This window comes from Chlamydotis macqueenii, chromosome 2 (assembly GCF_036417535.1).
Source record: "Chlamydotis macqueenii isolate bChlMac1 chromosome 2, bChlMac1.mat, whole genome shotgun sequence".
Lineage (NCBI taxonomy): Eukaryota > Metazoa > Chordata > Aves > Otidiformes > Otididae > Chlamydotis > Chlamydotis macqueenii.
Genome location: NC_141557.1, coordinates 71,808,121 through 71,830,047, shown reverse-complemented (window position 1 = coordinate 71,830,047; position 21,927 = coordinate 71,808,121). Strand labels below are relative to the sequence as shown.

Genomic DNA, 21,927 nt, shown 5'->3' with positions numbered 1-21,927 from the left:
AGTCCAAGTGTCCCCTGCAAAGTCCACCTTTAAGGCAAAACTACCACCATCAGGCTTTCAGAGCCTACTGGGTCATTTGTGGTAACAGCCCAGAAATTAATTGGGTCTGTAGACAGTACTGATGGGCAGCAAGAGGTTAATCGCTCCACCCAGAGAGCTGCACCAGAGCAGGAAGGATCCTCAAGGCCACAAACTTTCTCTGGTCCTCTAAGGAGGATTTTGGACCCACAGTGGAGAATAGTGATTAACTAGGAAACAACAGCACCCAAGCCTTTGAGTCATTAGAAGTCATTTTTCTTCTAGTGAGTCAGAGTATCTGTACATCCTTGCTTCCTGGAAACTTGAGTACCTAAACACACAATATCCCACTTCAGTATCATGTCTGTATCATGGAGACGGTTCTCCAAAATGTTAGGTTTCTTCTGCAGCCTCCCAGCTCTAGCCAACATCCACGGATGCTCAACATGCTACATGACCTGGCTTTGGGATGATTTGTTAAAATCAAATAGGAAGGTGTTCCCAAATTCCAGAGGAGCAGGGTCACACACAAAGTTTCAGATGCCTGCCACTCACCTGACCTGGGCTCAGCATTCCCTGCCAGAGGAGTGCCAGCTCCCAGAGCCTCCATCCTTGCCTGATCCAGGGAACCAGAAAGCTCCAGAGGCTGCAGCTCTGCACAGGTTTGGCAGTCTGGGCTTGTACTAAGACATTCACGCTGACAATAAGGGCCAACTTACAGAGGAATCGTTCTTCAGTTTCTCCCTTTATGCCAGAGATGTAAATCCACTATGTGTGTCTTTCACCACCACACCCATGCTCCAAGATGATTTCATCTGGCCACGGAAAAGACAGATGAAACACAAATGCTCTGACACTTGTGGAAACAGGTGCAGTAAAAGCCATAGGCAGAGGGGTAAATAAGTTGAGAGAAAAACTTTTAATCCAACAACCCAGACAATATTGAGTTTCCACATATTTTTGTTGTTGTAAACACGTTTCAGTTATGAAACTGAAAGATGCCAGGGTTTATGTTCTTACTGTAAAATACCACAGGAAAATGCACTGTGATATTGGATGAGAGCATCACTGGCATCATGTGCTAATGGTGACTAAAATTTTGCTCTTTCTTCTGTGATTTTACCAGGCCACAAGCCAGGCCACATACTGCTTTTCTGTGCATGGCCTCATTTCCTTGCCAGCTTTTGCGCCACAGCCTGAACCCATCCATACACCCCAGGCCACCACGGCCCTTTCGAGTCCTGCGGGTCCACTGCTGCCTGCTTGCTCCTGCCTGCTGCCCCGTCCCCAAGAGCCTTGCCCAGCCACTCTGCACCTGGGAGAGACACACCACAGTTCACTAACGGGACAGAAACAGCAGCTGGATCCCTCCGTACCCACCAGAAATAAAAGCGAGGGTGGGAGGACGACCAGGCTTGCACAGCAGCAGTGTTATCTGCACCTCTGAGCATCCCAGGCTCGCCTGGCGCCAGGAGATAAAGGAATCCTATCCTATCTTTAAAGAGGGACAGGCGTGAGGGCAAGGCAGCCTGCAGCCCCATCTGGGACATGGCAGGAAAAGGCCAGCAAGCACATGGGAGCAAGCAGCCGCAGAAGCGTGGGACACCCCAATCACACACGACAAAGGCCAGCCTGGCACAGGCACTGCCACCCAGCCAGGGCAGCTGGACAACCCTCCACGGCTCCTCAGCTGGGTGATGGACTATGGTGCAGGGGTGAGATGCAACGCCTGAGGAACAACCTTCCCGCCGAGGGGAGCGAGAGGGATGATCAGCCTGAAGAGCACTCAGGGGTGATGGGGGAATTAAATAAGATAAACCTGGGCAAAAATAAAATAAAAGACAGAAATGTAAAAATATATCAAAAAATAAACAGAATAGGATGAAGTAAAAAAAAAAAAAACATTTAAAATGTAAAATAAAATGTGGTGGGGAGGGGGATGTGTTGGCTTCTGCCTCGGCAGCGCAGTCCTGTCCCAGCTCATGGAAGGACAGGGGTGGGTCTCACAGGGCTTTATCACTGGAAGAACATCACTTGACAGATAGCCCCAGCCACAGCGGCTGGAGCCTCCTCCGGATAGCGGGGAGGTGGCTGCCACCCGCAGTGGCCCAGGAGGCCACTCCACACCCAGGGCTCATGGGTGCCAGCTCACCCTGATTCACGCTGCCGTTTCGCAGGAGGCTCTGGCTGGGAGTCAGCAGGAACCTGGCACTCCGGTCAAAGGCTGGAGCAGCTCACGGGCCACGGCAGGCTTTCCAGCAGAGCCGGTGCCTTGGGTGCTCCCAGGAAAACACAGGAGTGGATTTCAGCAGAGGAGGAGGGGAAAGTGCTTCCTTTTTCAGTTCACACCCTCCCAGATTAGGCAGGACAAGGACACCTGACATCATGTACCTGACCCGGCTGCCTGTGCAGGTCCCTGCAGGGGAAGACAACAGGGCACAGGAAATGTCTTCTTCCATGGGTTTGCCATGTCCAAGCCATCAGCTGGCTCACTGGCTTCCCCAAAAGGCACTGGTAGAGTGCATACAGCAGGGGCAGGCTGCAAAATCTGCAATGCCTTGATTTCATCCGGGCTTAGGGGATATTTCTAGCCAGCCACTGCTTCAGCAGGTGGAATTCCAGCTTGTGGACCAGTACGCGCGGTGGGAGATCTCTCTGCCAAAAATTGCTGTTCTTTCACATCCCCGCAAGTGTGGCCTGTCTGGGAGGATTCCCTGATGAGTGGGTAGGAAGGGAAACAACAACATCTCAAAAGCTTAATAGGCAGGAATTGCAACTCCTCAGCAGGAGCTGGGTACTGACTCCTGTGCAGCTGAAAATGCCAGCCAAAGTCCTCAGGCCCAGCACAGGCAGGTTATACAAGCTCACCTGCCCATACACAGGCACTGTCACAAGAACTTCTGCCCCATTGACAACAATAAGTCTATTTATAAAGCACCAGCTTCCTGTTCCAGCCCCACCATCGGTGCTCGCTAGCAAGTGCTAAGCTAAGCAAGCCCCTGCAAGGCTGCCCTCGCTCCCGCTGGGAGCTGGCAGGACAAAAAGCCTGCCCGTCCATCCCAAAGTGGCTCCTCCAGCCATCCGCAGCCTCAGCGGCATCAGCCACTCTTGTGAAGCTGCAGGGTCTGCATGGCCACAGCTGAGGTCTGAGCACAGGTTTCGCTTGTCTGACAGCTGGTAACCTGTGGCAGAGATGTGGTGAACAGCGGGGTTGAGAAAGCTGCTGCTGCTTGCCAAGTGTACATTGTCGCCATAAAAAAAAAAAAAAAGCTTGGCTTTCTGTGGAGTAAGAGCTAAGAACAAGCTTCTGCTTCAGCCCAGAGACAACTGCGCTTGCTTCTTTCTCTGCCGAGGAGAATTCCTCTTTGGCCAGGGAAGACAACAGGGAACAGGCATAAGGAAAACAGCACATGGCAGCAATCATGGGAGAGTGGCAAACAGCCATCCTAACTGGTGGTCACAAAGCTGTCCAGCAGCTGCAGAGAGAGAGGAGGTGGGGGGAAACGAGCCAGAGGGAGATGGAGCGGAGGAGGAGGGGAGGAAGCTTTAAAGACAAGCAAATTGAGGGCAGCCCCTCAAATGAGTCAAATCTCACGGAGATGTGGCCATGACTCCCTGTTTAGCAGAAGGCATCCACGAATGAATAAAAAGGAATAAAACCTGGACAACTAGGAAGCCGAGGTCAATCAGATTCATACATATTTAACAGGGACATTCATACAAATAGAGGCCTGCCTGTAGCGTGCTGGAAACAAGTCACGCTGCCTGGGAGGCTCACACAGAAAGCCACGCTCCTGGCCAGCACCAGACAGAAAGGGGAGGGATTGCTCTCTGCGCTCAGGGTAGAAAGCAGCCCTGATGTGAACGGAGGAGAAGACGAAGGAGCGGGTGCGATGCCAGGGAAAATGCATCTCCCACACGGGTGAGGTGCTGGGGAAAGGGCACACTCTCTGAACTCCAGTGCAGAGAGGGCAAGAGACACTGTGCTCCGTTTCGCAGCTGAAACCCCCCTCCTGGCACACGCTGCAGGGGACTCGCAGGGCTATTGCCTGTGGAGCCTGTGGAGCAGCTGAGCTGCGGCCCAGGAGACAGCATGGCTGCTCTGTCTGGGATAACCCCAGGAAGGAGCTTTAGCTCTTTCTGGTAGAGAGCTCCAGCTCTCAGTGCAGCAGCGTGGCTTCAACAAGCAGCCACAGAAAGCTGGAGGAAGGTGTGCCAGGATCATGATTGACATCAGGAAGACAAGGGGTGGAGGGATCACGTCTCCTTCAGTCTCTCTAGAAATGGCCTGGATCCAGGCATGGACCTGGGTTATAAACCTATTGCCACACATCCCAGTGGACTCTTTTAGACCTGGATTAGCAAGAATTCAAGCCTAAGCAAACCACACTGCACCAAACCATGTTGCTTGTGCTCCACCTCTGCTCAGACAGCAGCTGAACCGATGCAGGGCTCTGCAATGGCACGTGCTGTATAAGAGCTGCTCCACAGGCAGCCCTCGGCAACCCCTTGGCATTTGATGTGACCCCCATTAGTACAGAAGTGGGAAATCCCCCTTGGGTACTACTGGCTTGGAAAGCAGTATCATGGGATTCACCCTGCCCACTGTCCTCCATCAGCATCCTTAAGAAACACAAAAACAATTCCTACCAAGACAAGCCTCCTCTCTGTCCAGCACAGCCTGTGATAGGAGTTCTGCAACCCAGGCCATGTCCTCACTGACACCTGCTCAACCTCAGAGCCCTCCAGGGGTTTGCACAAGCACAACTGGCTGAACTTTCCGACGAGGCAGAGGAACGCAGGCACTCTCATCCCACAGGAATTGCTACAGCCCTGTTGACACGGAGGCTGCTAGATGGTGTTTCCAGAGCAGACTTCCCTCTCTCCTCGATGTGGAGGCTCTGCCTTGGGGCAGAAACAATGGCTTTGGTCCACCCTGTCACCTGTGGCAAACAAGCATCAGCCAGACAAGGAGAGGCTCTTATCTGGCAGATGGGAAGCAGGACGTAGCTGAAGAAAAAAGGGGAGTACACCTACAGCACATGAGAGTAGTACGTGATATGTTCCAGAGATACATGAAAATGACGGTTATGAAAGAGACAGGAGGGGAAGGGAAAGGAGAAAAAAATAAGGCTGTTGGCCCGAGTCCAGGGGGAAAGGTTCATTTCTCTCATCAGACTTAATGGTTCAGCCTAGGGAGAAATGCAAACGGCATCAGGTCCTCCCTTCCCAGAGAGAGACAGGGTCAAAGGCAGCACCACCTTTCCTCTCCCTGTGCGTGCCATCTGCCTCAGCCTGACCCGAGGCGGGAGGTTGTCCTGAACTGCCATTGTGGCTGAGTTGAAGGAGAACAGCAGTGGTCTGGCGATCGCTGCGTCATGTAGGGAATCAGAAGTACTTTTGCCTCAGGCACCACGGTAAGCTCAGGAGGAACCAGTTTTCATGCATCAGATATATTACATGGATGCCACACATCCCATTTGGCAACTCCCTCAAGTATTGCAAGCTGCTGAACAAAGGGACTCCAAACTCTCTGGATCTGGCACAGCACTCGCCGGGCTTGAATCTAGACTTACATTCTTGGCCGGCAGCCCCAAGTGCTGGGAAGGAAGCATCCTTATTCCTTCTCTCCTCCCTCCTTCCCCCTCCTGCCTCCGGATGGAAGGCGTATTGGATCACTCCTCTCCGCGGGTGATGGAGTGCTCTTCTAGAATAACACCCTCTGCACAGGGAGCTCTTCTGGTCCTCCTCCTCTCCATCCACCAGTAAAAATATCTCTGCTGGAATCCCGTTCTGCTGGAAGTAAAACACACCACAAAATCTGGCTGATTTTGCCAGGATTTCCCTTAAGAAGAAAAATTAGGAAAATAAAGAGTTCCAGCAATGCTGAAACATTTTTCAGCATGTTTGAAATGCAACATAGCTGTTGGGTTTTTTTTTATTTCAAAATGACTTTCATTTTAATTTTGTGTCTGTTTGTAATGCATTAGGTAAGCTGCAAAACTCAAAATCAAAGTTTCCAAATCAAATTCTGAAAAGTAAAAATCCTCAAAAATCTCAATTTTCACCCTCTGTACAAATGTTAAACATTACTTGAATGCAATTCTCGACTTGTGAAATCTCCTGGTGTAGATAAGCCTTTAGTACTAGGTAGGATGGGAAAACTGCTGTATTGTGTAAAAAGCTGTTATAAAAGTGTTATAACTGCAGTAAGGGGCTCTACCAGTACAGCATCTAAAGTTTGTAAAACATACGTATATTGTCACCAATAAAAGGATACAGCCAGTGGAACAGCTATCTGTACATCAGGATTTACAGATTTAGGAACGATATAATCCTAAATGACACTTCCCAGCATCAGTCTTCTAAATCACATGACTTTTCAAAACAGGGAAACAATTTCAAAATCCTGTTAAATGTGTCTGCATGTGCATGTGTCTGCAGCTCCATTGGTCTTATAGGTGTAAATTACGGCAGGATTTGGCCCATGACATCCACAGCCCAAAAGAACAATTGCAAATCCTTAAAGGAGAGAGGAAAAAAAGAGACAATAGCCCTAAAACAACTAGTAAGATTAGAGACAAAAGAAAAATAATAATACTATATGTTAATTTGACCATAAATAAAACCTTAGTAAGGACTAGTAAGTTCTCCTGTCAAAATCACTGAACTGAACACTAAAATAGAGCCACTTCGGAGGGGGTAGTAGCTTTGAACCTACAGAAAGCAGCTTTACATACCAACCACAGGCAGCCAGTAAAGAACACTGTGTTTAAACAGAAATTGCAGGAAGCGTGTGGGTGGCAATAGCCATCCTCCATGCTAGAGGTTAGTGGAGGATACTGTGACCATTCCTGTGGCTGCTCCAGGAAAATCTCCATGCTGTGGCAAGATACACTGCCAAGGTGCACCCTCCCTTCCAAGGTGCACCCTGCTTTCCAAGGGCTCATCAGCTGGGCTTGGGATGATCTTCCTGGAATCGCCAGGGACTGAAACAGAATTAGAAGAGCCAGAAATGAAAGGTGAGATCTTGGACCCGATACAATAGATCTTGGATGCTGTACAAAAGTCACAGAGATCAGATGTCGCCCAGTGATTAGGGGAAGATGGGATAATACCAAAGAGAAGGTAGGCCAGCTATGTTAAGAGGAAAAAGACTCCTTCGATTGTAGCCCAGACCTATGAGTCAGAAGATCTAGTCTATACCCTTGGCAAAGCTGAAAACTTCCTGTGACATCTTAAGCAAATGAGTTTGCTCCTCGATACAACAGGATAATAATTTACACAGTCCAGAGCTTTAAATTAACTGAAGTTTGTAGACTGCTTGGCGCTCCTGAGGTGAAAAGTGCTCTTTTACCTTAAAACACAGCAATGAAACCTTCCTGCTGTCCATCTGCTAAGCACAGTGGTAACGCTCCCGGCAGGGTACCACACACAGCCATACTCCCACTGATGTAAAACATGCTTTAGCACTTGCTATTTAGTACCATTGACAATAAGGTCCCAGCATACCCCTTCCTCCTTGGCTTCCTATCCCTTATAACCAGCTACACCCCACCACATTCTTCGTGAATGGAAACTATTCATATGGTTCTACTAGGTGTCACCAAGTAAACAGGAAAAAACAGAAGATCTGCAAGCAGGCGCGGGGGACAGGGAGGAGGTGATGGCAATCAGCAGATTTGACAGCTATGTAAATGGCACCGAGCGTGGCAACTTCTTTAACCACCTCCCTGTCAAGAAAGCCAGAACCATGGGGATTCATATTTAGAGAAGGTTTTTCAACACGCTGTTGGCTCTTATCTTGACTCAGCATTGCATATGCTGTTCATTATAGGCCATGACAAAAAATTCTATCAGCATCAGCAGCACAGTAGCAGAATATTCTTCGTGGGGGAAAAAAAAAAAAACAAACCAAAAAAAAAAACAACGGAAAAACTACTGGTGTTTACCATGACTAATGTCAGTTGTTCTACAGTTTCCACCTTCCAGTTGGGCTTATTTGGCTTTGAGCTAACAAAAGTGTTTTCAGGATATCGGCTGGAAGGAGGACAGCATCCAGATGTATTTGACAGGAGTAAAAACCTATGTAAGCCTTACATTTCTTGTCTAAAAGTCACCACCTCAAAATAGCTTGTGATCTAGTTATTTTTATTTGGAGAGGAGCCTGTGCCTTGAGTTTGGATCCGAGTCCAAATTCCACTAGAGTTTCAGACTGTTGTTAAGGTAGGATGCTCCGTTCCGGCCCACTTCAGAAACAGGATGACCAGTAAATTAGGGAACTTGTTTAGAGCCAAGCACAGACACTAGGGTGGCCCATTTTTACAGATTTGTGTAATACAATAAATCAGCAACTTTACACAAAAGGGCAGGTTTGTTTCTTGATGGAGGAAGAGTTTTAAAAACTGTGTGCTCACGTCCATGTTTCAGAAAGGCTGCAGGTTTTTTCTGGGATGCTGGGAAAACTCCTGAGTCTCACCAGTCCTCAGAGGGGAACATTCAGTAATGGAGAGCATGTTTCACTACCTGAAAATCATGGTACTGGGTACTATCAACTTTCCATTTTAAAGCACTACCAGCACACAGACACATTCACAACTGGGCCACACAGAGTATCACAGCTTGCTCTGTTTTGCCTGTGCATGCATCAAGGATTCTTCGACAGTTCTGTATTTTTGGATCTGGAAACCCTGTAAGAACTCCAGGATCTCTTAAAAACTACCCACATGTTTTCTTCCTGCTTTCTCCCATTTCTGAATGATCCCTTGAGCACAGGAGCTTCCTTCTTTGCCCCTAACTGGGTATTCTTAAACATTTTATTATAACTTGTTGGTTCAGCTTTAACCACAGTGGTACTAACATAATAATTAATACAAATCTATTGTAAGTGCTCTGTTAGTAAATTTGGATACTAATGATCTCTTAGTTACCTGGGCTTCTACCACACTGTGTACCCATCATACAGCTCTTGTTTACAAAAGAGGCTGACACAGCTCCAAATACATCACTGTAGTTGCTCATGCAACAAACAAGTACTTCACACATATTTTACGCACATGCTTGGCACAAAATATCCAACTACATATTCACCAAAACAGGAGTAACATGTTCTGTTCCAGTAGATGTATCCAGTCCCACACACATGCCTTATCCATCTTCAGACCTGTAGGAGGCAAGGTGAGAACTGTCTGGGGCTGCAGACACATTCTGTGGGAAAGGCTGCAGCCACCTTCTCTCCTCTCCCCCCTTTCCAAAAGTGAGGGTGATCCTGTGCTGGTAAACAGCTCTCTTAAAGGTAAAGCAATGTCAGCTGGGTTAACAAACACCACTTTTGTCAGCACTTAAAACTATCTGAGAAGCTTCACCTGACAGATTAGGAAGACCTTGGACCATCTTTTCTAATAGCAGAGCAAGGGCCACAGGCGCCTTCAAGCAGAGGATTGGTAGTAAGCATCTGGAATGGCCGTAAGATCTCCAACCAGCTCAGCTGTTTGAAAATAAATGTCTGTCCGCAGCCTTACAGAACTGAGCTGGTACATCTTCAGACACCCCTTACATAAATCTCTTGTACACTGAAGAGATTTATGATAAACACTTGCTCTTTCCTTAACCTCCAAAACCTTTTCCACCTGCTGAATAACATAAGAGTCTTTCCCCTCACCCAGCCTGTTCAATATCTATATAAAGCCTCTAGAGAAGATTCGGTGGCACCATGGACTGACTTGTCAGCAGTACACATATGACACCCATCTCTACATCATCTTCACCTCCCATGCAAATAACACCATTACCCAGCTCTTCAAGGGCTTGGCTGAGATCAGCAAATGAATGAAGAGAAGTTGGCAGAAGCTGAGTCGTCGGAAGAGCCTGGGCTGATGATGGTATAGGAAAGTATTTTACACTTTCCTACTGTCATCTTTTCTCCATCACTGGCATTAAAACTAATTGAAGATATAATGTTCATCTGAACTCATTCATCCTGGAAACCCCAATAACTGTTGCTGCAAAAACATCAGTCCTTCAGCACTATTTCCGATCAGAGGACTCGCTAGATTGAACTTGGCCTTTGTGCTTGATTTCTACAGCCTAGCGGGCTTAGAAATGACACCTGGTACAAGAATGCTTCAGTCCATTTACTCAAGACCACCAAACAAGCTTAACCTCTGTTCTTTGCTCTGCTGACCACTCAGTCTCAGCTTAAATTCAAGTCTCTGCCCTTATTTTCAAAGCCTTCATGACCTTAACTAAAATCGGTTTAATGACATCCACACTTCCAATATGATATTGAAATCGGACAGTTATATTGCTCAGTCACAAAATAAATAGCCAATTTGAAGGTGTGTGCACCAGAGATTCCCTAGTGCTTAGGACAAGATTACGGACTCCTGATCACCTACAGGAGACAACCATAAATCTCAAAAGTGCAGAACAAAAGAGAAACTCCAATTTTTCAACCCAGTCTCCACGTCTCTATTCTAACCGTACCAAAACCACCAGCAGGAACAAGTATCCATAACCGACAGACAGGATGAAGTCTGATTTCCAAAGGTACATTCCAGTGGGAGTTATCTGGTGCTGGATAAAAGATGAACTTAGCTGGCAGCACCATGATGCTTCTAGCACAAACAGGCTCTCTTGTGTATGCATCTGCATCTCTCTTTTAATGTTATAGGAACTTCACTTTCAGATCTATATTCTTTTTCTGAATTAACTGACCAACAGGCCCATACTTTTGGGGAGGCGCAGAGGCAGGGCATGCAGAATTACGTACACAGACAGACATACACACAGAGCATGAATTCAGAGGCACTGTTTCACTAGGAAACAGTTATTGGCAAAAGTGCCCTATGTAAAAAAATAGGAGAGGAAAAGAGAGGAAATGTTGAAAATGCATTGTGTTCATTTTCATGAGCTTGTAAAGTAATTGGAGGTAGACACATAAAGGTATCCAGGAACACCTGAGGAATCATTGCTTTCAAACAGACCAGTGATAGTCAGGGACTCAGAACCTGGAGAAAATCACAAACATTTTCAAATTACAAATGAGTCACTAATGATAATCAGATCTGAAAGAAATCTATTTCCTCCTAAAACAAACACAAAAGATGCTTTTCAATTATATGAGATGCAAAACCAGTCAAAAAGTCTAGAAGATACCATTGAAACACACCTGAATCTATGTCCATAACTCACTGCTACAGAGGGAGGGAGCCTTGATTAAAGGTTACATTTCCATGTTACTTTTGATTTCCTGACCACTGCTCAGTTGCAATATAACTAGCTATGTTTGAATTGCCTGCCAAGGATAGTAAAACAGAGGTACCTCAGCAGGGCAACCAAACACCCATATATCTATACAATATTCAGAATGAATGCTCTGGCAATGCAGAATCCTCATGATGCATCTAGCATCACATGAACCCTTCAGCTGGTTTTGCCTGGAAGGAAAAACATGTACGTATAGGCAGGGATACTGTTCAGAGACACTAAAACAGGTTTATAATACTCCATCCTGTTTTCTTCAGCACAAAAATAAGCCCTCTAGAATACATGCCAGATATTTATTTCCCACAACAACTGGCAGTAACCTTGTGCATTTCAAATGCCAGTCGGAGAACTTTTCAAATGATTGAAAGGTGAGTGAAGGTCAAAAAGCTTGGAAGTCTTGCCAAGGATGATAAAACTTTGCTGAATTTGTTAAACTTATGCTCCCATGAAATTTTCACCACAACAATTGTTCAACTCAACATCTGCCTAAACCCATCCAGACCTTTGGGCTAAACTGACAAGAAATAAGTGACCAAATCATCAGAAAATAAATTTGAAATCACCGAAGAGGCATACTCAAAGCCTAGGCCATGGTGGGGTTACATCTCATCAGGCTCTTCTGTGGGTTGATTCCAGCAGCAACATTTGGGTTGGCACACTGTGCCAATGAGTCAGCATTTTTAAGTTACAACTGAGAAAACAAGCAAAAAAAAAAAAAAATTATGCTGATTTCATTATTTGGGAAGGCAGCTAGCATCATCGTAAAAGTGCCTAAATTTTACTGCAAATCAACCTCCTCCTCATTCCCTCACAAAATTCTGCCTTCTTTTCTTAAACTGACAATTCAGAAAACAGGCAAGATGCTGCTTCATTCTGCTGAGTGTCCTCTGCCTTGCTTGCACATGTGCTCACCCAGTAACAGGCATCAGAAGTGAAACGGGATTACGTTCCACTGGTTTAGAGCATGAGCGCAGCCCTGGGTGGGGCTGCTGGAGGATCAGCTCTTAATAAGGTGTCCAATTTATAATCTAGCAGGGCGAGGAGCAACTGGCTTTCAGAATGAATAGCTCTTCTGTGTTACCATCTCCTGAGGCTGGCTGCCTGGCCAGCTCGCCTCATCCTTTTCTCTCTCTCTCACAGATGTTACTCTTTTCATGAACTTTTTTTGCTGTTTCCCAGACTGGAAATATAAAGAGGAAGGAAGACAAGAAGTATCCACCCGTATCTGGTCGGACACTGCGAACTGCGGCAAAATGAGCAAACTATCTGCTAAATAGAAAATAAAACCTTGGCATTTACTTATGGCAAAAAGGCTTTGCTTCATCCTAGGGTCCTGCTCCCAGGGACGGCCTTTGTGCCAAGGGATGGCTTTATAAGGAATGCTTTCTGCTACAACCCCAGATCTGTGGGACGTGGGGCACTGCAGAGAGCATGTGGCCCATGGGGCGAGGAGGAACGGGGCGAGGAGCAATGGTCAAACGCAGCGGGGGACAGGAGAGACACAAAGGGGTGTGACTCCCAGACTGATGCTCTCTCTGGTTTGGTCTTAAACCTTTTGAGTTAAATGACGACTGCTGACTCCGCCAAGGACGGTGAAGTTAAGGACCGGATCCTTTCGAACAGCCACACTGGCTCCCTCGGACGTTACTTCCGAGGTGCCACAAACCGCCTTTCCCATCCGCGTCGACATTTTTCCCCTGGCAGAGCAGCACGCCCCACCAGCGTTTTCCTCACGGCTAGCCGAGACGCGTCCCACGGCGAGGGCCGGCCTGCAGTCCCAACCAAACCCCGAAGGGCCAAACCCGTACGGGGCCGGCGGGGCGGGGAGGGGTGGGCGGCGGCGGCCCGGCCTGCTCCCCCCCCGCCGCTCTCCCCCCGCCTCCGCCCGGCGCCGCGCACGGCGCAGCGCCCTCTGGTGGCGCGCACGAAGCGGCCCGCGGCCCGCCGGCAGCCTGGGCCCGGGCCGGATCCCCGCTTGACGGGAGCGCCTGCCCCAGCGGCCCGGGCGGCCGGAACGGCCCTTCAAAGGCAAGCGAGAAACGTCTGTAACGACCCTAAGCACTGTTTTACGGAAAGATCGTGACTTATCGTGCTGGCCGGAAACAAGCAGACCCGCCGACCAGCGAGTACCCATCCTCGGGTGCGGAAAGACCCGCGGAAAGACTCAGCGCACTGGTTCTGCAGAGACTGGCAGCACAGTTGGGCACCTCTCTCTTCTCTCTTCCCCAATCTCCAAAGCGGTTCTCTGGCCAAAAGTTCATCCTGCCCCAGGAGACTTGTCGCAGAGCCTCCCATACCTCTGGGAGATACATTTAATTCTTTTCCGCGGTGATGGTCTAATCCGACCTCTCACAAAGCACAAATCTGTAGCACGCTGCATTCCGGAATGACCGCTCCGCGGGACCTGCAGTCCTTCTTCCTTTCTGCCTCTGTGCTGGCACTGCAATGTGTAGAGTGCAGCACTTAAAACAAACAAACAAACAAAGAATCCCTTTAAATACAGAATCACAGAATCACAGAATTATCAAGATTGGAAAAGACCTAAAAGATCATCCAGTCCAACCATCACCAATACTTCTCAGCTAAATCATATCCCTCAACACAACATCCAAACGTTTCTTGAACACCCCCATGGTCGGTGACTCCACCACCTTCCTGGGCAGTGCATTCCAGTGTCTGACTACCCTTTCCGAGAAGTAATATTTCCTAATGTCCAGCCAACTCCACCTGAAAACTTTCCCTCCATCTCTCCATCATCTTCCATCTTCCATCCCCCTCCTTGCCAAAGCGAAGTGAAAGGTGATACCACCAGCCACTTGATCAGTCTTTGTCAGGGTCGGGGGCATCTGGCTCCTGTAGGATTTTTTACAGTAGGAGTCTGTTTCCAGGATCATTGGCTCTTCTGCAGCAGGATGCTGTTGTCAGGATCTGATTTAAGCTGAACTGCAAAAGACCACAGAGAAAGAAGAAGCAGGGAGCGTGCACTCAACTTCCTGGAAAAGACATCCGAGCTGTTCTTATGGCCTCCTGCATCCGCAGTCTGTCCTCCCCAGGCTCTACGGCTCATCCCAGCAATTGCCAGCACTGTGGGCTCAGAGGGCACAGGAAGCAGCCTGCAGCTGTCCCGGGGAGCCTGCCCAGTTTGAGCAGTGTTTTCAATTAATATCCTGCTCAGCAGCCACATCCCGGTCTGGGAGAAATGCTAAGTGTCATTAGCAGTCTCTTGGTCCAAAATGTTTGGGAGAGCCACCTCATAGGGTCTTTGCATCCAGGAGGAATGCCTGGGATGGAGAACACAAAAGGACAAGCTGGACCGGAGTGCCCGTTATGCCACTGAAAAAAATGAAAATAATATGTCAACAACTTCTATGGGCCTAATTGTTTCTTCTCAAACAGATTGTTAGCTTATGTGAATCAAGGTAGCTCTACTGAGTAAACCAAAGGGCGGAAAGGGGGAGGAGGATAGCCTTGGGATCAGAAAAGCACAATATGGGTCTTTATCCCCGTTGCTTGCTGGCTACCGAGTAACATTAACTTATTGCCACCATCCTCCCCCACCAAGTGATAGTGGCACTAAGAGAGATGAAGTGACACAGGGTGGCAAACAGTAAGACAAACACCACCATGCAAGGCCACCTGAAGGACTGGGCCTTGACTCCCTCTCTCTGCAACTCCTGCTCTTGCCCTGCTGCTCAGCTCTGTCATGAAACTGAACCACGCAAAACTAAGCTGATTAAAAACCAGAAACGGTTCTTTTCTGAGCTGGATTGCTTCCCTGATCTGGTCCACCTCATAGCCACATGCGCTCTGGACCAAGTATAAAGAAAATACAACTGCTTCCTTCAGCACCAGTGCCAGCTTGAAGAGTTCATCAAACTGCAGGCTGGTGAAACACTGGGAAATCCCAGAGAGCAAAAGAGAAGGAAGCTGTACTTTAATTTCAGCAAAATACTGAACACAGACAAAGAGCAGGCAGTGAGTGAGTGATGCAAATGCACCTAGTCAGATTTCTCCACTGGACCTTCAAGAGAAAAAGAGGTAAAACATCAAGCACAAAGGGCAGCCTGAGTTTTCCAAACATAAAATCAGGACAAGCCAAATCCTGTCCAATTGCACAACATTAAAGAGTGAATCTGTGCTCTTTTACCTTGTGCTAAGGGAACAGCAATGTTCTGACCTGCAGTGATTTATGTGTAGCAAATTCGTGCTCATAAACAAGTGAGAGGAACCAAAATCTCATGCCCTAATCCTTCCAAGCAAAACCAAATTCTTTATGGGCAGCAAGCTTGCTGTTGAAGGAGGTAATGTTTATCCTTATTTGGATCCAATAAAAACACCAAAACAAGAGAAACAATGCTCAAAAAGCTCTTCTTTACACTTGCAAATAATGCCACAAAAAAAAAAATTCATATGCTTTGCAAACATTAATTAGTTTAGCCTGATGTCTCCCCAGCTGGACAGGTGTTACCATCTCCACTGAACGTATTAGCAAGCTGAGTAAGACAGAGCTGGCCCTGTTTTTTCTAAGTAACATCTAATTTTCAGTGCACTTCTGTGTACAGGCAGCTTCTGTTAATTTTGGCTACAGCTGTAAGTGATAAATACACTTGCAAGACAGATTCTGGGTATCTTAAGCTACAGGGCTAAAATTAAAGCCCATGCTTGAAAACATGAACCTAAAGGATTTGCCCATGGCTGGGCAAGACAGGAAATCTGTTGCTGGATCAGGAAAATAAGCCAAGTCTTCAGATTCCTTGGGGCTTGTCTCCACAAGAAACGTAGAGAAGCAACAGAGAATTGCAGCACGCCAGAAACGTTCTCCCCAGGTGGACCCTTCGGTGTTCACTGCTTTCAAAGAGCACATTTTAACCCCTCCATAAATTCATTCACAAACACGGAACGTTCTCACTGCTGAATACCGTAGCTTGTTGCCACTTTCTAAACCGAAAGGTGATGGTGACAAGAGAAGGATGTGGTGACTGAGGAGGCAGCAATAAGAAAGCCGAGCGTAAAGTTTCACTTTGGTTTCGGCAGAGGCTTCCCCATGAAGATGGTCTTGGTTTGCAATCAGCAATGAAGTAGCTTACCTGCATTTCAAAGCGAGGTGAGCTACCTCCCGCTTAGGACGCGCAAAGTTTATGCCTACTTGTTTTAAGCAGACACAGATGATCTGAACAGCTGCCCCCATTAGCTGGAGCACAATGCCAGCCCAAATGAGGAGCTGTGTGGTTTCATGCTAGAAATAAGCGGCAGGTCTTTCTGCAATAAACTTTCTAGAGATAATCTAACGTCATCCACGCAGGGGGCTGGGCTGCAGATGCGCATCCTCCCAAGCTAAGGCGCTGGTGGAAGAGGCTGTCCTCCCAGCCCGTGGCTACCATCCCTCCAGGTCTGCTTTGCTGAACTGTGCTTGAATGCTTCTCACATTTTTTCAGTCGGAATAAGCTAGGCTAGCACAGGCCTAATAATTCAATGTTATAAGCTACCACCCCACACAAGACAGGAAGTGGTCACCCCACAACCTACTCCCTGGATCTGAAGCAGCAGGAACATCCAGTGCCAGGGAAGAGTTGGAGACATTAACTTCTGCCACAGTTGACATGAACCTCTACAGCCTAAGTGCAGGGTGACAGTGTCCAAGAAGTTTGTACTCCAGCTTGTCACATGCCAGCTTTCACATGGGCGATGAGCCTAGTGCTAATGCATTAAGCCTGGCTAACATTTTAAATGGTGCAGGCATAGCTTTGCCTTATTTAAATTCTCAAATTGGGATGACACAGCTTAACTGACAAAAATCAGTGTAGACTAAGTCTGTCAAAACTGGTGGGTCCAAAGGAAGACATTGCTCTGCAGTGGGTACCCTGCGGTGAGGATGACAGCCGACCCCAGAGAGACCACCCAGTAGGTGCATACACTGCAGAGGCAGGCGCAAGGTCGCTTTATGGTCTTGGGGGACTTGAGAAGAGTAGGAACACCAGAGCAGATGTAACACTGTTTTTGCCACTTCAGGTTATGTACATACATCTGTTCAGACTGAAGCAGAGCCCCATGGTGTAGCTCCCCTCATCCCTCACACGGCCACAGAGACACTTACACCTGCTGTCCCATGACACTGAATCAAGTGTTTGTGTAGCTGAGCTCTAAAGAGGACCTTTGGGTTAAAAAAAAAAAAAATAACACAACACCATACATCCTCCCTGAAAAGCACGTCTTTTCTTTTAAGTGGATCATTTCACAGAACTGGCTTAAAGGGCAGCTAGACAAACAGCTGAATCAGCACAGCCGATGAACCTGGGGCAGCAGAGAAGGAGCTGACCGGCGCAGCCACCTCGCTCAGCTGCAAGTTAGAGCAGGATGCCTGACTGCGGCCTAGCTCTACCAATACCTTCCAAAGTGTATGTTTTGGTTTGTATTAGGTTTTGGGGTTTTTTTTCCCCCTTAGGTTTCCTAAGGAAATTAGGTTTATGGAACTGCTCTGTCCCTCCGTCTTCCTGTAATCCCTTTCAAATCTGCTGTCCAATCTCAGTCAAATCTGAAAGAGTCTGAAAAGGACATAGCATGTCCCTTTGAATAAGCCGGTGTCTGGGTAGAAGCCCAAATTCATGTGCTCTGCAACCAGAAAAGCAGGCAAAACCCAGCTGCCAGCCAGTGCTGCTGGTTAGCCAACACACGACTCAGGCCTATGGTTTCAGAGGGACAGCGAGGGAGCTGAGGTGGTAAACCTGATGCTCGTCACGTGAGGCCGGGCTTTATCACTTTGATTGCTCATGCACAGCCTGCTTTAATCCAGACTTTGAAATTTAAGGCATGTAGACTTCAGTATATACCTGTGTTTTAAAAAACACTATCCTATTCAAAGTTCCTTCTGTAAGTCATTATGATGTACTTAATACTTTTAACTCAATTCAGTGATTCCTGTATCAGGCTATTGCAACATTGTCTTAACACCAGAAGTATTACAGACATCCTTGGTGCAGAAAGGGTGATATTTAATTCTGCACAGGGGCTCAAATGTACCATTTATGCAATATGATGCCTGATACTATATTTATATTGCTAAAACACCTTTTCTGGAGGGAGCTCAACACAGAGATAAATTCCATCTAACATGAGAGGAAAGAACTAACTTGTTATCCAGATAGGTTATTCACTGATCTATAAATCAGAGAGAATAACTATGCATACTGTATTCCCGCCTGTTCCCACACACTCCTTCTTGTCATCACAAGAGGTCTTTAGTGCCCTGAAATACAGCTTGACAATAAAAATTAATTGAAAGTGCGCTAGAATCATTAACTTTTGGAGCTTCACAGTTTGCCCATCCTTAAATAACACTGGTTATAAAATCCTGTTTTTGCTACAATTCCTTGGCTCTCTGCCATGTAGCATGTACAGAAATCAGCAATATGTGCAGCGGGGACTTAACTGGCTATAACACAAGCGCACATAATGGACTCTCTTCTTTAACTCAGCAGCAAAACACTGACTCAGATCTAGAGACCGGTTGTAGTCCCAGCGGTGTTTACTCCGTGTAATTAGCAGTATCAAGTGTGTTGTCTTTTGGGTAGCCTGATTGTTTCCATATGCACGAGTATGTTCTGTGAACGTAGAGAGGGCAAGAGGCAGACAGCATTCAAAGCATGCACAGCACTACGGGAAGCACATATGTTTTAAATACATTATCTCTACAATTAAGAAGAGTTTATAAATCGGGCATATAAATCTTCAAGAACAGGGCCAGTGGAAAAAGAAAAATACCTTCTTTCCAAGCACGAACTTCACCTGGGTCACTGCTCGCACCCAGGTCCCCAAGATGGGCCAGACATCTGCCTGCTTGCCGATGGGAGAGCTGCATGAATCAGTAGCCAGCCTTGCTCCGAAGCTGGTGTGCATTGCTCTAGGCGGGAAAAGGCTGTTGATGCTGTGTTGGGGCCCGGAGGAAAATCATTGTTTGAGGTGGGGCGTGCCTGGGAATGCTGCACAACATTCATCTTAGGGGCAGGTACTTGCTGAAATTAAAATTACGGAGAGACATGGCCCAGGCAGAACGAGGCCTTGTGTGCACTGCGAGGCCGTGCATTCACTATGCAAAGAGGTGCAGGTTTTTTACCTCAGGTTAATGTTTCTGGCCAATCTCAAGGTAAAAAGCAGGGAAGCCGAGCAGCTTCAGCCTCACTGCAAGGCAAACCAGGCGAGGTCAACCCCAAATAGGGGGTGTGCTGCTGGCCTCGCCTACTTTACCACATCAGCAGCAGTTACAGCAAGGTTTACAAAAAAAAAAATCCGTGAGAGCAGGAAAGACAGGCCCTAAAGTCTGTTTGGAAATAAAGGGTATAAAAAGGGGGTTGTTTAGGGTATTTGCCTCTTGTTCTCCCTCTCCCCTCCATGCCCCCCGCCATTGCCACATCTGACAGGCTGTCTCACCCCCAACCCTCAGGCCCTCACCCCCGCGGCCGGCAGCGTGGCTGAGGGCTGCAGGGAAGCAGGTAGAGACAGGGACAGCCATTTCTGCTGAGGCCTGGCTCCTGCTCCTCGCCATCCTTGGGATCCTCCACGCGCTTCCCATTAGAGCTGGGCCCCTCCGCACCTCACCCTTCATGGCGGTGCGCCTCGAGGCGTGCCTTGCTGTTTGGGAAAGGGTCTCCCAGGATACTCCCTCGCACACCTATTTTTATGGCTGCAGTGGATGCCTGTATAAAGGCCATCTTAAGTAACTGTCTCAGGCTGCTCACCAGCTCCTGCCCTCGGCGCGCTCCCTTGTGCCATTCCAGTAGCCCAGGACAGCCTAGGACAGCCTCACCGCCACGCTCCCCCGAGACTTTCGAAACCTCCTGCATACACATCTGTTTTATTGCTTTACTAACCATATTGCAGTATCTGCTCTGTAGCAAACCAGTCATTATCCATAACGTGAACTTGCCAAAGGAGAGTGCTTGACCAGAGTATTACAACCATCATCTTTACTACAGCAGATACGGTACAAGTTTCACCTTAAAACTTGCCTTGCGATACAGAAAATACATCTGTGCAAAGCACCTTTAAACTTGAGCAGCTGCAGCCAGGCTCAGTGTCTGTACCAACTTGCATCGTACCATTTCACCTCCCTTTCTCCGCTACCTCTAGGAACTAGCACAAAAAAAAGCTCCCCAAACAAGCTGTTTAATTAAGAAATCTTCACTATAAAGTACTGCAAAGCAATATTTTATGCAATAAATCCAGACAATACATCCTTCTCTGCAGCTCTTCTTGTAAATGTCTTGCAGTTGTTGATTTGGATAGGATTTTTGTAAGCCTAGTAAGAAGTAAAATTCCTCTATATAAAAAGGCATATGCTGCTCATTGACAACCGTTCAATTAAACAACCTAGCAGTTTGTTTCTATCGTATCTTCTGATGTTAGGAATGGGGATGCTACTATTTTAATAATAAGCTATCAAATAGTATTGCAAATAGTCACTGTTCTTTTATTTCTTGAAAAGCTCTGAAGAGGTAAAAAATGCATTTGTAGCACAGCTACTGCTCCCTATTCCAAAGTATGTTTTATCTCAACCACAAGATTTGGTTATCTGAGTGAAAAATACTGCACTCAAAATTAGTTTTGTAGTTTTTACATCTATCACTGTTCTCATTCTTCATTTATTGTTTTCTTGGTGGTTTCCTCTGTTTTTTTTTTTTTCTAATTTTTCTTTGCTCATTTCCACTTAAATGTCTATCAGTGACAAGTGCACTTCACAACATGTGGTCGCTGTCATGGGCACAGCAGATGCAGGGAAGCCCAGTGTATTCACTCAACCTGAAAAATACTACCAGGGAGCAAAATAATCTGTGTGCTAGCTCGTGTCCTTACAAACACCCCTGCAGATGTGTAAGTCTTCCTTAGTGCGTGGCTAGCTATAGGCATCAACACATTGTTGTGCAGAAATACCTGAGGAAGGTTTAAAGATGCTTGAGGTACCGTTACGAGCTTAGTACTGGCAGCACACAGGACAGTGCATGCTAATTTAAAGCTTACATAATTAATGGATATGTTTTAGGGGCCTTTTACATGTAAAATATTAAGCTAAATGAGAAGTATGAACATTTAGTTCAAATTTAATAATTAAAAACACAGATGTACTACATACTTGGTACCTAGAACTCTGCCACATGAACATTTATACATAGAGTATCTGGAAAATCACCTTTTCCGTGGTGATGGAAATAATGTATTGCTTATGTGTCATGTTATTTTAAGTCATTATTAACCTATTACTCAACTAGGTTTGTAAATGTGGTATAGCACTAAAGATTTAGGGTGACATTGAAGATTCAGGTCCCCGACTCCACAGACATAAGCATGTGTGTAACATGCTGAAGTGCTTACAGGAACGGAGCAGAAATATTTATCAAGCCCAAACTTGAAAACAGGTGGTTTTAAGTTATATAAGCACAAAGAACAGTGAACAATTTTTCTTAAGCAGTCACTTTTTGCATTCAGAAATTAAACAGCTACTTTTATTCCAGTTTCCACCACCCCCAAAAAAAGCATCCAGCGGGCTGAGAAAGCAACATTGTAATTGTTGTAATTTTAAAACTGAGGTTCCTTCCCCCCATGGGAAGTGGGTCAGGAAAACATTTTTTTGGGCTTTTTTTTTTTTTCCTA

General features: G+C 46.8%; 1 long non-coding RNA gene across 1 annotated transcript; it reads right to left on the bottom strand.

Annotated features, from left to right (window-relative positions):
* Positions 1-407: 407 nt before the first annotated feature.
* On the bottom strand, positions 408-1,428 carry LOC147601693 (uncharacterized). Its single transcript, XR_015257851.1, has 3 exons — positions 1,399-1,428; positions 574-833; positions 408-476 (listed from the first exon to the last, which is right to left on the bottom strand). It is a non-coding gene; the product is annotated as an uncharacterized LOC147601693 (long non-coding RNA).
* Between the last annotated feature and the right edge of the window lie 20,499 nt (positions 1,429-21,927).